This window comes from Xenopus tropicalis, chromosome 6 (genome assembly GCF_000004195.4).
Source record: "Xenopus tropicalis strain Nigerian chromosome 6, UCB_Xtro_10.0, whole genome shotgun sequence".
NCBI lineage: Eukaryota > Metazoa > Chordata > Amphibia > Anura > Pipidae > Xenopus > Xenopus tropicalis.
In genome coordinates, this window is record NC_030682.2 from 97,377,081 (window position 1) to 97,390,232 (window position 13,152).

The following is a 13,152-nucleotide window of genomic DNA, read 5'->3' on the forward strand; positions in this document are numbered from 1 at the left end:
CTTAAACATTTAAGTCGGCTTTTTCGCTCTACTGTGCATGCCCGGCCACCGGCAGTTTAGGAAGTGGAAGGCGGAAGGAGGAAGCGCTGTGCTCCAGGTGCCCCGGGCTGGTGCTATTTTCTCCTAACAGGGGCACCAGCCCGGGGTACAAGGTAAGCGGTTAAAGTCACTTGGGGGTGCTTAACATTTTGGCACCCCCAAGTGACTTTGCCTTTCCTTCCCCTTTAAAATAGAGGTAATTTTGCACCTTGTTAATTTATTTCCATGTGTAATAAACTGCTGGCTAGCGGTGGGTTAATACTTCGGCTGTGTTAGTTCAGGTGAAGTAGTCAGATACACACTGGAACTTTTGGTATATTTATTAGAACATGGCAGGTAGATCTGGCCTGCTCAATGCTTGCTCTCAGCTTAACAGGAAGCACAAAACAGGAATAGGAATATCATCATCAAGCAATGGCAAAACAGTAAGAATGCCCTTAACCAAAATGTCTACACAAGCAGGTTACTACTTGCCTGTTCTTACGTTTGCACTGGTCTCATTCTGTGGCACAGCTGGGTGATCACTGTGTTTCCCAATTACCTCTAATTCCTCTAATTTGTCAGTTCTGTCCACCATGAAAGTGATGCTTGGCTGTGTAGGGTGGTCATAAAACATACATTTCTTTCTTTAGAGGAACCTTTTGCAATTAAGAGCCAAAGTGATATGTAGTGGAGCCATAACAGTGTGAACAACCTTTATGGCAGCAGCTAAATAAGGGCAAATATTGGCTGTTTCTTAACTTCACATGGACTGTCCATGCCAGGAATTTATGCAGGTTTACTGCTTCAGAGAGGTCTTTCCAACAGTCTGTGTATAGGAGGGTCTTAGCTCTGTACTCTATATTTATACTCTATGGAAAAGAGTTTATATGTTCCCAGAAAGTTAAAAACTTTGCCTCAGGTGTCAGCACCCCAAGAGTTACCAGAGGTGGCAAAAAGCCGCTCCTGTTAACTTTGAGAGCGAAATTTCTGTTTTTTAAACTGGAAATTCACCTCTGCTTGTGTAGAGAGTTCAATTGCTCTGCACTAGTAATAAAGCCCCTCCCTGGACCCCTTTCTGTGCAGGAAAGGTAAGCAAGGGGGGTGGCATTACAGGAGCAGCCTCAGAGCGGCTCCGGGGTCAGAATCACTACTGTTTTCCACTTAACCTTGGACAGAAACAGCCACCCATAAGCACTGCAATTTACTAGACCTAGGTCTTATTCTTTGTGCTTTTAGTAGGGACCTATTTCCTCTTTCGGATCATCACTTTGCCATCTTCATCTAAAGGTCAGTCAATAATACTGGCTCAGTATACTTACATTTCTGACATTTGTGCTATACCTAATGTTCCCAGTTCCATTCTCCCATAAGTTTTCATGTTTATCAATACCTATACCTGCATTCTGTCCTCTACTATTGATTCACAAAACAATCATCAGCACACAGGGCAAGTGCAAGCAGGGTACATTCTTTGCCAATTGAATTCATCAAGTGTGACTTTAGACTTGATGTATTAAAAAGGCAAGGGTTTTACCCTGCTTGCACTTGCTCTGTGTTCCAGTGATTGCTCTGTAGAACTATTGGGGAGGGTGCAGGTCCCTCCACTATTGATCACTGGGCCTAGCTAATTTGGAAAGCAATGGGGGTGCTAGCATTTTAAACTTTGTCTCTACTATTGTTTGCCACACCCCCTTATAACCCCAGCATGCTTGTGCTCATCACCGCCGCCTCTTGTCCAATGCAATTCTGCAGAGCTTATATGAATACAATTTCATGCACAATAAAGTACTATATAAATACAGATTACATCGCTCATCTGTTATCTGCCTTCCAGCAATGGAAGCAATGCCTTCCATGTGAGAAATATAAAAACTGTTGGATAATTAAGGCCCAGTAAATCTGCATTATATTTAGAAGAAAGATAGAGCTTTCCTAAGTTTGTGCGGTTAGAAAGTAACAGTCATACAACCTGCTCTGTAGATAAAGGTTATTGAAGTCAATGTGCACAGATATCATAATAGCTATTAAATGTGAATAATGATGGTGGCTCTGATTTTGAAGGTGAGTTGGGAAAGAGATTGCCTGTGTTATTACTTTCTAGGAATTAACTAAAATGTTAATTGTGTCTGGTAGGCTGAACTAAGAAATATTGCATAGCCAGTAAAAACAGAAAAACCTATACGTAGTATTGTAATAGTTGATTAGAAAGTATAAATCTACCGCTTTATACTGTGTGCACATCTGTAATTGCCATTACGTTGAGCTGTCTGTGTTTTTCTAATTCACCAGTTAAGACTGATGTAAGTTGATATAGTGTTTGGTTACAGCATTCAGTACCGAGATCAAGTAAAGAGAAACTCTGGCTTTAGCCTTCTGTTTATTTTATTCCCTTATACAAACTGCATATATAGACTGGTTATGTGCTAGAACTGAAATGTTTCTTTTTTAAATAAAAGACAATCTTTTGGTGATGTACTATATTTCCACAATGAATCTTATAAATCATTATAATACTATGAGGAGTTCAATTTTTTTTCATGATTCCTCATCAGGGAAATTCGCTATTATTGATGACAACTTATTACTAGGCAAAAAATATTCTTGAGAAAGTCAGATTTTCCCATAGATGTCCATTAGAAAAATATTCACCTGGAATGATGAGTCCTGTTGGAAACTTCAGTGGATTGCTGAATAGAGTAGGAGAGTTGAGGGGTAGACTTCTTGTTATAGCGTCCCTGGGAAGTTTAAAAAAACAAAAACTGTTTGCCTAACAAAAAGACAGCTATGATTCAATTGAATTAAGGGATCAATTACAACCTGCAAATGCAATGTACAAAATGCACTTTTGCATGTTTTTCAGCCAAAATGCAAAATGTTTCTTTCCCATAATTCTAGTGCAATTCTGGTTGGGTGGGGGATGATGTGCCTGACATAATGGGGGCTGATTGCATTAAAATGCACGCAACTGCACTTGAACTTCATTGTGAAGTCTGGTTGGCGTCATTTCTGGTTTAAGAATGGCATGCGTGCCCAGTTCTATAGGTGTAAGTGCGCTGTGGCATTTGATGCAGGCCCATGTAATCATTCAGTTCAGAGCAGGAGGTGGGACAGAGTGAAAGAATAAATGAATGAATAAATCATTGGGACTTTTTTCATGCAGTAGCTATAGCCATGCACAGGATTAGGGAGGATCTTGCTGAGACTAAAGCATGGCTAAAGTTACTGCCTTTTAATATTTTTCTGCAAAATTACCCAGACAATGATTCATTTCTGCATTCTGAAAACAGATGAACAAGATGGTCTAGAAAGCACCAAAATAGTGCATAATGTAGACATTTCCTTAAGCAATGAAAAATCATTCAGGGGCTTTTTAACACAGGAACTATACATCACATAAAGCCATATTTCTCACCCATACCCTACATTCTGTAACATTTCAGTTGCACCCAGGTCAGTCTTGGTTAGTGTCTGTAATACACTCCTAAACACAACTAGCACCAAAACAATGGCTGCCATTTTAACAGCCCTACAGTATATTGAGGAATAGCTGATAATGGAATATGACACAATAACCCCTACAATATTATGCACAACTATATTATTTAGTACTGTTCCAACAGGTGGTGAAATTGTGCAACGTGGTGAACCTATTCCTCAACTACCAATGGGTGGAGAATATGGTTGCAGTAAATGGAGAGATGTTGGGCCAGTCTACAACAGTCCCTGAATCCTTAATCAACACAATCCTCTGGCCATAGTTATGTGCTCTTTTAATGTGGCCATTGTTTTACATCATGAAAAGTTTGTTAAAGAGGACTCACCATACTAGCCAGATGACATAGCAACCACAGCCTCGCAGACAAATATTTTTATTGACAGTTGCTTTGGCTGTGTTTTAAGCAAAGCCTCAGTATTCTCTGTTGCCAAAATTAATTTTATTCACCAACCTCAAAGGAAATGTATGTTAAATCACCTATATCACTGGAATGTTATCCACTACAATTTCAACATGAGATCTAATTTGAGGCACATTTAACTCACTATATATTGCATGGGAGATACAATAGGGGATGCAACATTAGGCCAAACCTGTATTAGTGTATCAGCACAGCAGGAAACTATAGCCCCCCTCTCCCAACCACATGCTAATTGCTACCAACCTGATTGCCTACATATAGAAGAAGTAACCCTGGCTCCTGGAGGAGAAACTGAAGCAACTATACTGGGGACAGCAAACCCCCAAAGGCCTAAAGACCTAAGAGTGAAGAAAGCTTCTTAAACAGGTTCATAGTAATGTAGTTAAAAAAGACACACATCTGTCAGGTTTAACCTTTTATGTCTATATAAAACCTGCCTAACTGCTAGTTAATCCAGAGAAAGGCATATTATGAATTGAACTATATTTCCTCTCTCTTTTTCTCGAGTATTTTCACAATTTTCAAAGTGTCTGTGTCTACAGAATATATACATATATTATATTTCATAAAATGAAATCAGTGTGTTTAGCAATTTGAGGTCTACCTTCTCCATTCTTGTTATTAAAACTGAGCTCTAACTAATTGGCCACTGAGTGTTCCATCTGAAGCCAAGTGCATTATAACAAGACTGTAAGGGCTATCGTCATAGAGTTGTTTGAAATGTCATATACCTTGTTAAGTAATGTCCACTGAGCCCTTGCTCTGTCACGCTGTGGAAACACTGAATAGCTCCCTAACAGGATATCCGTGTTTTTTCTACATTAAACAACATGACGATTGAGCTGCCATGTTAACACATTACAAAGTAGGCAGTGAAAAAAGTCCATATGACAGAAACATATGCCTGGATCTGCCCTGTTCTTCATAGTCTTTTAGCACTTCATCTTTATTCAATTACATACATTCTAATGTGACTGGCTGGCTCTTCTCATGCTATTGGATCTGGCACTTGCTACGTTCCTTTTGACCTGAAAAGGAAACTGTTAAGTGAAAACAAAAATAAACAGTGTTTCATTCAGTTCTGTTACCCTGTGGAACATATTCACTAAACATTAAGGGACATAATTATAAAGGTGTGTCAAAAAAGTGGCAATGAAATACATCAGTATGCTACATTAATGGCATGGTGCAAAATTGCATGTATTTATAAAGATTTGTAGTTATTTTATGCAAATGGATAGCAAAATATAACTTTTTAGTGCAAAAACAGACTTTTAAAAAAGCCGCGTAAAAACCAATGTTGGGCACCAACGTTGTACTGAATTTAATAGGACAAATTCATTTGTACAATGATGTCATTTTGCAACTGAATTTGTCTCATTGAGTTCAGTGGGTTATGCAATATTTTATAGTGGTCTAAAATGTCTGATTTTTTTTCCCTATGGTTTTTGAGATATAAATATGTTTTACTGCTGCAGATAACTCAATCATGCTGTTGGTAGCTAGAATTGGGGGGGGGGGGGGTTGTGCATCACTGTTAGAGTAACATAATTATTACAGGGTCAGTATTAACAAAAATTGAAAGGATCTTATATGTGTTTAAATTAGGCTTGGTGGGCAGAGTAGACAACTGCCTAGGGTCCAACTTCAGTGTTTGCTATTCAAAGGAAAAGAATTGTGCTTTTAATTCAGCTCCTTGCTTCAGCAAAGAGCAGTGGAGCAGTGGTGATAGCGGGGGCTAGCGCAAGCAGCAACAAAAGACCTGTTGGGTGTGTATCTGTCAGCAGAGGCAGCAGTGGAGAACCTGGTATCAGGGGAAGAATGTTTGTTGAGGTCGCCTTGGGCACCCAAATCTCTTGGCCCACCTCTGGTTTAAATAGTAAGGCAAGGGCATGTTATGACATTTTAGGTGTTTTGGAGGCCAAAGGGAGGCCATGTATTTTCACAATGGGCATTTTCTTCACCTGCGTTTCCATACAGGTGGATACATTCCCTTTTCAGAGGAAGTATGCATTTTTATACCATAATCCACTTTGAGTGTGCACTCACAGGCCAATGCCATCCTGCAGGTGTGTAGAGAGGAGTGAAGGACATCTGACCCAAGTATGAATTAAGTTTTTCTCCACCTACATGGAGGCCACTGTTACTACTGGTACTACTGTACTACTTTGGCCCTGTGGTAACTATTTTATTGCTACACCTCAGACACTTTTGCAGCTACTTTGTGCAAGTATTAAAGGGGACCTGCCACCCTAATAAATCCAAATACTATCATGTTAATTGTGCAAAATAAACTTTACCTACACTATATTAATGGAGAAGGAAAGGCATTTTAATGCCAATAGATTAGCCACATTAGTGCCATCTAGAACATTATATTTATCCTGCAGAGTAAAGAGCCCTAGAAACTCCCTCCATTTGTTTAAGATAGCAGCTACCATTTTAGCTTGGTCTTCATAGCTTCCTGCTGCAGCTCTAGCCAAGGGGGGAGGGAGTTTTATCAATCTTATGTGAGGGGGGAGCAGGAGAAGGGAGAAAGGAAAGAGCTGCACAGTCTTCAGCCCGGAAAAAAGGATTTTTCTGAGAGAGGAAGTCTGATACCCGAAGTACATGTTTATACAAAGGAATCCAAGAAATCATGTGTTTCTTTAGATAGAGGACTGTGAGTGCTTATGGCTGTATTTACATAGACCTTTCTGATAAAGCTTACTTAGTTTTTACCTTTCCTTTTCCTTTAATTATTAAAATGTTGTTTCCACCAGTCTTGGAATTCACAATCACAGGCAGTAGGCAGCCACCTCTTTGTGAAAACCTTTATTAAGACAAGTTTTGCATCATCCCCAAGTCTTATTTATGCACTGGAATGGGGGACCTGATGTCTATGCCCATGCACAGGCTACACAATTATAGGCTGTGAGGTGGGAGGGGGAATGTGAGAAGTGCAGTGGCATCTAGGAAGTGCAGAATGAAAAGTGGGAGTAATTGCCTGCCCCCCCCCCCCCCACATCAATACCCAAGGCATAAAGGTGGGACAGACAATATATGAGTGATAGCTCAGATTTAAAAAAAAAAATCTTAGTGCAAAGGACTTTTATTATACAGGTTTTTATGTGTGGCTGACAGGTCCCCTTTAATTCTGATGATCTGGTGGGCTGGTAATAGTGATTAAATGTTCCTTTGTGAGCATATCTGAGTGGTTTCTAAATATATATATATATATATATATATATATATATATTCAGGAGATTTTTTTTTTTTTTAACGTTGACACAATCGCTTAACAAGATATGATTAGCGCTATAAAACCACCTATCCTAATCTTATCACGCAGGCACACTTGAGTTACTTTGTACCCTATATTACCAATATTTTCACTTGCAACGTGTCATTGTGTATTCCCTCATTTTGGTAATATACATCCGTATCTGTTGTTTTGTTTTTCGTTTTCGTTTCTTTTTTTATGTAAATATATTCTATTTTATTTTATGACTTGATTTGGATTGTTTACATGTATTGTTTGATGTCATCATGTTTGAATTTTGGGGGGGTGTCCCACACGTTCACTTTATTGTCCGTTGGTTTTCCCACCAAACACTGTATATAAGGTTTTTGCTCACTTGTATTTGTAACTTTGACAAAGGCTGGTGTTGCAGCTGAAACGTCAGTTCCCTTGCCTCTACAATAAAACTTCAAAACTGATCCTAAGACCTGTGTGAGCGGTAGATTCTTACCAGGCAGAGTGGATCCTCCTGATAGCAAGGCACTGCACTCAGATGTTATGATGAACCAAGTGATATCTTTTATTGTAGCTTGACAGACAGGCTTTGCAGAAGTCACAGTACAATCAGGGAACACTTTCTTTCCTTAAGAGGCCCTCCCTCCTTGAGATACCAGCATACCCCTGCCAGGCGACCCTCCTTGGGGTTCCCTCCGGTACTTCTCGCCAGAAGCCCCTCTCTAGGGCACTTCCCGGTACTCCCGCCAAGCGGACACCCCCTTGAGACCTCACCCCGGTAATATCCACAGGCTATCCCTTGGATTAGGCAAACCTCCTATTCCTTCCACTTAGTTCCCTGACTCCAGCAATGAGTGCTGGGAGTTCTTAATCTCATATAATCTCCTGTCGGGGCCAAGCTGCCCAGCTAAATAACCTATCTGTGGTCTACCTAGAGTGGTCTATGACAGTTAACTCTCTCCTTAGACCCTGGCCTGTTATTAACCTCTATACCAAGAGGGGTCCCAGGCAGGAAGACCTGGCAGCACATGGCTGCACAGCCTTATATACTAAGTGTACCACCCTGTGGCCATAACCCTGAACTGCAGGGATACTCCCTTTCTTGACACAAAAAAACAACTAGGACCACCTTTAGGTGTCCAATTCCCTAAGGCCACCCTCTAGTACCTGTCAAAGGAGAACCCATCCTAGGGGCCCAATTTTGGAGATCCCTACATATATATATATATATATATATATATATAAGGACAGAGAGCCGCACACACAAGGACTTAGCGATTAGTGAAAAAATTTATTTGAAAAAATCCAACGTTTCAAGTACTGACTTTACTCTTCTTCAGGGACAAAACCATAATGCTTTTTAAAAATAACAGTATTCAGATGCAACAATAATCACCACTCTTAAGTTAAACTTTACAAAATCACAATCATCTTTTCTTTGCTGTCTGATTTTGTTCCATTGCCTTAAATGGATTGCATCAGGTCTATGTTGGTGTAAAGTAATGGAGTAAATGATTAGGTATGGGGCATACTGTAGTTATAAATTTAGGGGTGAACTCATGTGTGTGTTAAGTTGGGTGGTTTACTGCATGGTTTACTATTATTATTACATTTATTTATAATGTATTGTTTAAAATGTATTCCAAAGCACTGTACAGAGAATACATGGGTTACAAACAAAATAAAGTAAAAGATTAGGCCACGAGGGCCCTGTAATTAAGAGCTTACAATTTATTAATTCCTGGTGTATTTCTATTCAATCCAGAGGAAGGTGCCACCAAAGGTTTTATTGTCTTTATATTTTAGAACAGAAATGTCTAACTTTGATCCCTCAAGCCCCAGCAACAGCTAAAACTTGAATGTGACAGTCATGGAATGCATGGGGGGAAGGGTTCTCCACCAATAGCTAGGCTGCCAAAGGCTTTTAATCATATTTCTAGACCCTAAAGAGTTCATTCATCTGTAGCTATATTTATGTATGCTGTTACATGTTTCCCTTTGACCTATATAATTGAAAGAGTATTTTATGGTTCCACCAGGAAACTTATTGTTTCAGCTTTTCTTTACTTTACTGGGAAGCCACAAAGAACAGCCTTCTTTATCTCTTAAGCCTCTAACATTATCCAATGCCCAAGTGTAGAAACCACATACAGAAGTGACAGGTTAAACAGAGACTGGAAGTTATGGTTTGAGCTTTTGCTGAAGGTATTGCTTGCTGCTTATTGCTTATAGGTACCAAACACATCATAACTGCTCACAAGACAATTCATTCCAGAGATCCTGACCTTGTTCGTAGGGGATTTAGATTAAGTCTGTGAGTCAGCTTTTGTAACTCAAGAATTGTTTTGAATCAAATGATTTGCCTAAATTTTATTACTATTATGTACTGCAGTAACAAATGTAACTGCACTAATCTGTATTAAATCATGGGGAACCTCCCTAAACCTGGTTCTCGACAGGTTTAATTTACAAACAGGAAGGCAAGGTGCAAAGTACAAAACTTGCCTCCCTGTCTGAATAAATTGCTCAGTTTAAGATCCTGAAACCACCCACAAAAAATCCAGCTCTGCCTACATATGGCAGAGCTGTAAGGGGAGAGGCATTGGTGTTGCCACCGTCCTGCCCCCTCCCCATCCGATTATTCAGATAGGCAAGTTAGGTGGTAGTGGCTAAAGCAGGCTGCAACAGGGCCCTATAGTGGGCAATATGGTCAGGGTGCCCACCAGCACTGTGACCTGTGCCTCGTGCCAGATTGCAGCCAGTCCCATTGTAAAGGGGTCAAGTAAGAGCTTTATTTCATTAAAGGGGTTGTTCACCTTCATATGAACTTTTAGTATGTCATAGACATTGATATTCTAAGACAATTTGCAATTGTTTTTTAAATTTTTTACTTGTTGTGGTTTTCAAGTTATTTAGCTGTTTGTTCAAATGTTAAAATATTTGGAATTTTAGCAGTTATCTGGTTGCTAGGGTCTTGTTTTCATTAGCAATCAAGTAGTGGTTTAAATGGGAGACTGGAATATAAAAAGGAGAGGGAAGTAATAGCAATATAAGGAATAAAAAGTAAGTGACCCTCATTTGAGAGATGAAAAGATGTAGAAGAGGAAGGCAAATAATACAAGACCAATTAAGACCAATTGCAGAGTTGATGGAACAGAACATGATATAACATACTAAAAGTTAACATAAAGGTGAACCACCCCTTTAATGTAAATGCCAGTTTAGTCAGCAGGTGGCACTTAACATCAAGAGGCAGCAGCAAGACTGCATGGCCAGACCTACTGGGATGTTTGGTGCTAAGGCTAGCTAGTGGCAGCAGAATTACCTGAGTTCACTCTGAGTAAGAGACAGTGAGTGCTAGCTTTAAAGGACAGCCTGTTATCCCAACGAGGAGTGCAAAGAGAGAGGGGTAGAACCCCAGAGGCAAAGTGTGCGCCAGAGAGGGAGCTGAGCGTTTAGGTGTAGGTTATAGAGGGGCCTATGGGTGAAGCTTGGACACTGTACATACGGTCACTGCAGAGGAATGGGTAGAGGTCCCTAGTGAGCAGAAAGCAGCTAACGGCACTCCGGTTGGTGCATCCACATGGGCCAGGGGTCCAGGAGGTGAGACATGCTGGATGTGTGTGTGGGAAGCAGAAAGATAGAACAAATCTGCAGAACAAAATATAAACAGAGTATAAACAAAACAAATACATTTTTTATATTGAACAAATATAAAAATATATGAAAGTACAGTATATACTGGGCCATTAAACATTTCACCTCACACAATTGCATCTGATTCATCAAATTTAATGCGACTGTGTGTGAATTTCACTGCAAATTGGATGTAATTGCACAGACGTTTGCCTGAAATCATTTCCTGTGGTTGGCGTGTAAGTGTTGTCTGCTCCAGATTCTTTTGGTTCAAACATGCTGCATCTTTTGATGCTGGTCGCTAAGGAAACCCTGAAACTACCACCTGGTCAGGAGGTGGTGGTAGTTCAAGGCTTTCCCCACATCTACGGGCGGAGCAGCGCCTAATTTGGAATAGAAGTCTTTTGCTGCCTGTCTCTACTTGGATCCGTTTGACCAAGCTTCTGTTTCTCTCCTCGTGTACTTCACTGTTTTGGCCCCACCGTCTACTCCTCACTCACTGTATCAACCTCAGATGAGTTCTCGGGCAGTGTGAGTCACTTGTAGGTCCCTCCTGGTAAGCCTGACACTTTGCCTTCCCTTTGACTCCAACTTCATAGTTTTGCAAAATTTTCTGTGGTTCTGTGATTTGACAAGTAAATACCCTCTCATTGGTTGCTTACTAGAACCTGGTACAAACTTTGTGGGTCAATAAGACATACTGCCTGCTCGATGTCTTCCCAATCACTGTTGAGTGTTAACTGGGGCAGTCCACTGAGCAGGAAAGATCATGTGGTTAAGTCAATGGACTCTGGACTAAACTCCACGGGAGATTTTGTAGGATGGTGTTGGACTGACAGAGTGCATACTACAAATTGGATGTAGTTGCATGGGGTAAAATATTATTGGACTGATACAAAATATGATGTGTAAACTACATGAGAGGATTGCCATCTGATGCGACACACTTGCTGGAAGTGCTGCAGGCTGTGTCCTTATCTGACGAGATAAAATCTTATGGTGTCTGACAGACTATTTTTTTCTCATTGAAATATACTGACTGTCAGACGTAGATGCAGCAACAAAACACACCATCTGACTTTATCTCATTCAACTTTACATTATAGCTATGGAGATCAGATTTTGCAGGATCCTACAAAATCTTGTGCTGTTGCGTGTTGTTGCATGCCAAGATCAGATAAAATCTTACCAACAAAATATGATCAAAATCTCCCATGGAGCTTGGCCCTAAGTATAGGGCCAATGTTAAGCTGCCTTCAAAGAACATTTTTTCATCAAGAAGGGAGAAATAAAGAAATGTGATATTTATATTCTTATTATATGCCCTTCCAGGCTGAGCTAGTAGCTCATTGGATCATGTATAGGGGTAAACCGACTGCCTGTAGAAAAGGCTTGTAACAGCTTTTAATATCCCATAGGGCCAACACTACATAAGCCCACTGATGCTGGCTGGCCTGTCGCACCAGCTCTGCATAGGCCGCTATTACAATGGCCCAGGAGCCAAATGCTGGGATTGCGCTAATTTGACAAACTTTGTTATTACAGTAGATGGCCTAGCTGCTTGTTTGGTGATGTTGACAAAGCGGGTCTTTTTGTGCAAGTAATCAAAGGAAAATATATATTAAAGGGGAAATATCACCTTTAAATAAAACATATGTTGTAGTTTTCTTCCTGCTAGCATGTCTGACAAGTGCTTCAAGTGATACTTTCCATTTAAATATGTATTCGTATAGTGTGTTTCTGTGGTTAAAAAACAATAGCAAAGTCTTTGATGAAAGTTTACAATAAGCAGTAGAGCTTTTTTTGACTCTGGCCCTATGTAATCTATCTCCAGAATTGCTCAAAATTAATGAATACCCATTGCACTGAATTATATTACATGTCTAGACTGTTGCTGAAACTGCAATTAATTTTTTCACTACTCATATACTGAAGAGTGATCCTTTCAAAGTCTGTATGTTGTTTTAACTCCTTGGCCACACTAATAGAAATGAACTATGGTGATTTGATTTTTACATCATTACAGTCAGGGCAAAAGCCAGTCGGTTCCTTTTCCTTGCTTATAGTATATTGAAAGCTTCACGGCACAGTTGTCAAACATATGGCCATGTCTATGTTGAATACTACAAATCCCAGCACCATGGAACAGGCATTGGCTGGAGGAACATGCTAGGGACTGAAGGGCTGTGTCAATGAATTTCCCTAGAAAGGTGTAGAACCTGCATGAAATCCTTTACAAACAAAGCAAATTCAGGTGTCAGCATTTTTTCTTACTGCATTAGTGCACTTCCTATGCATGGTAAAATACCCATAATGGCAATAATATACTATTTAGTGAGTGCA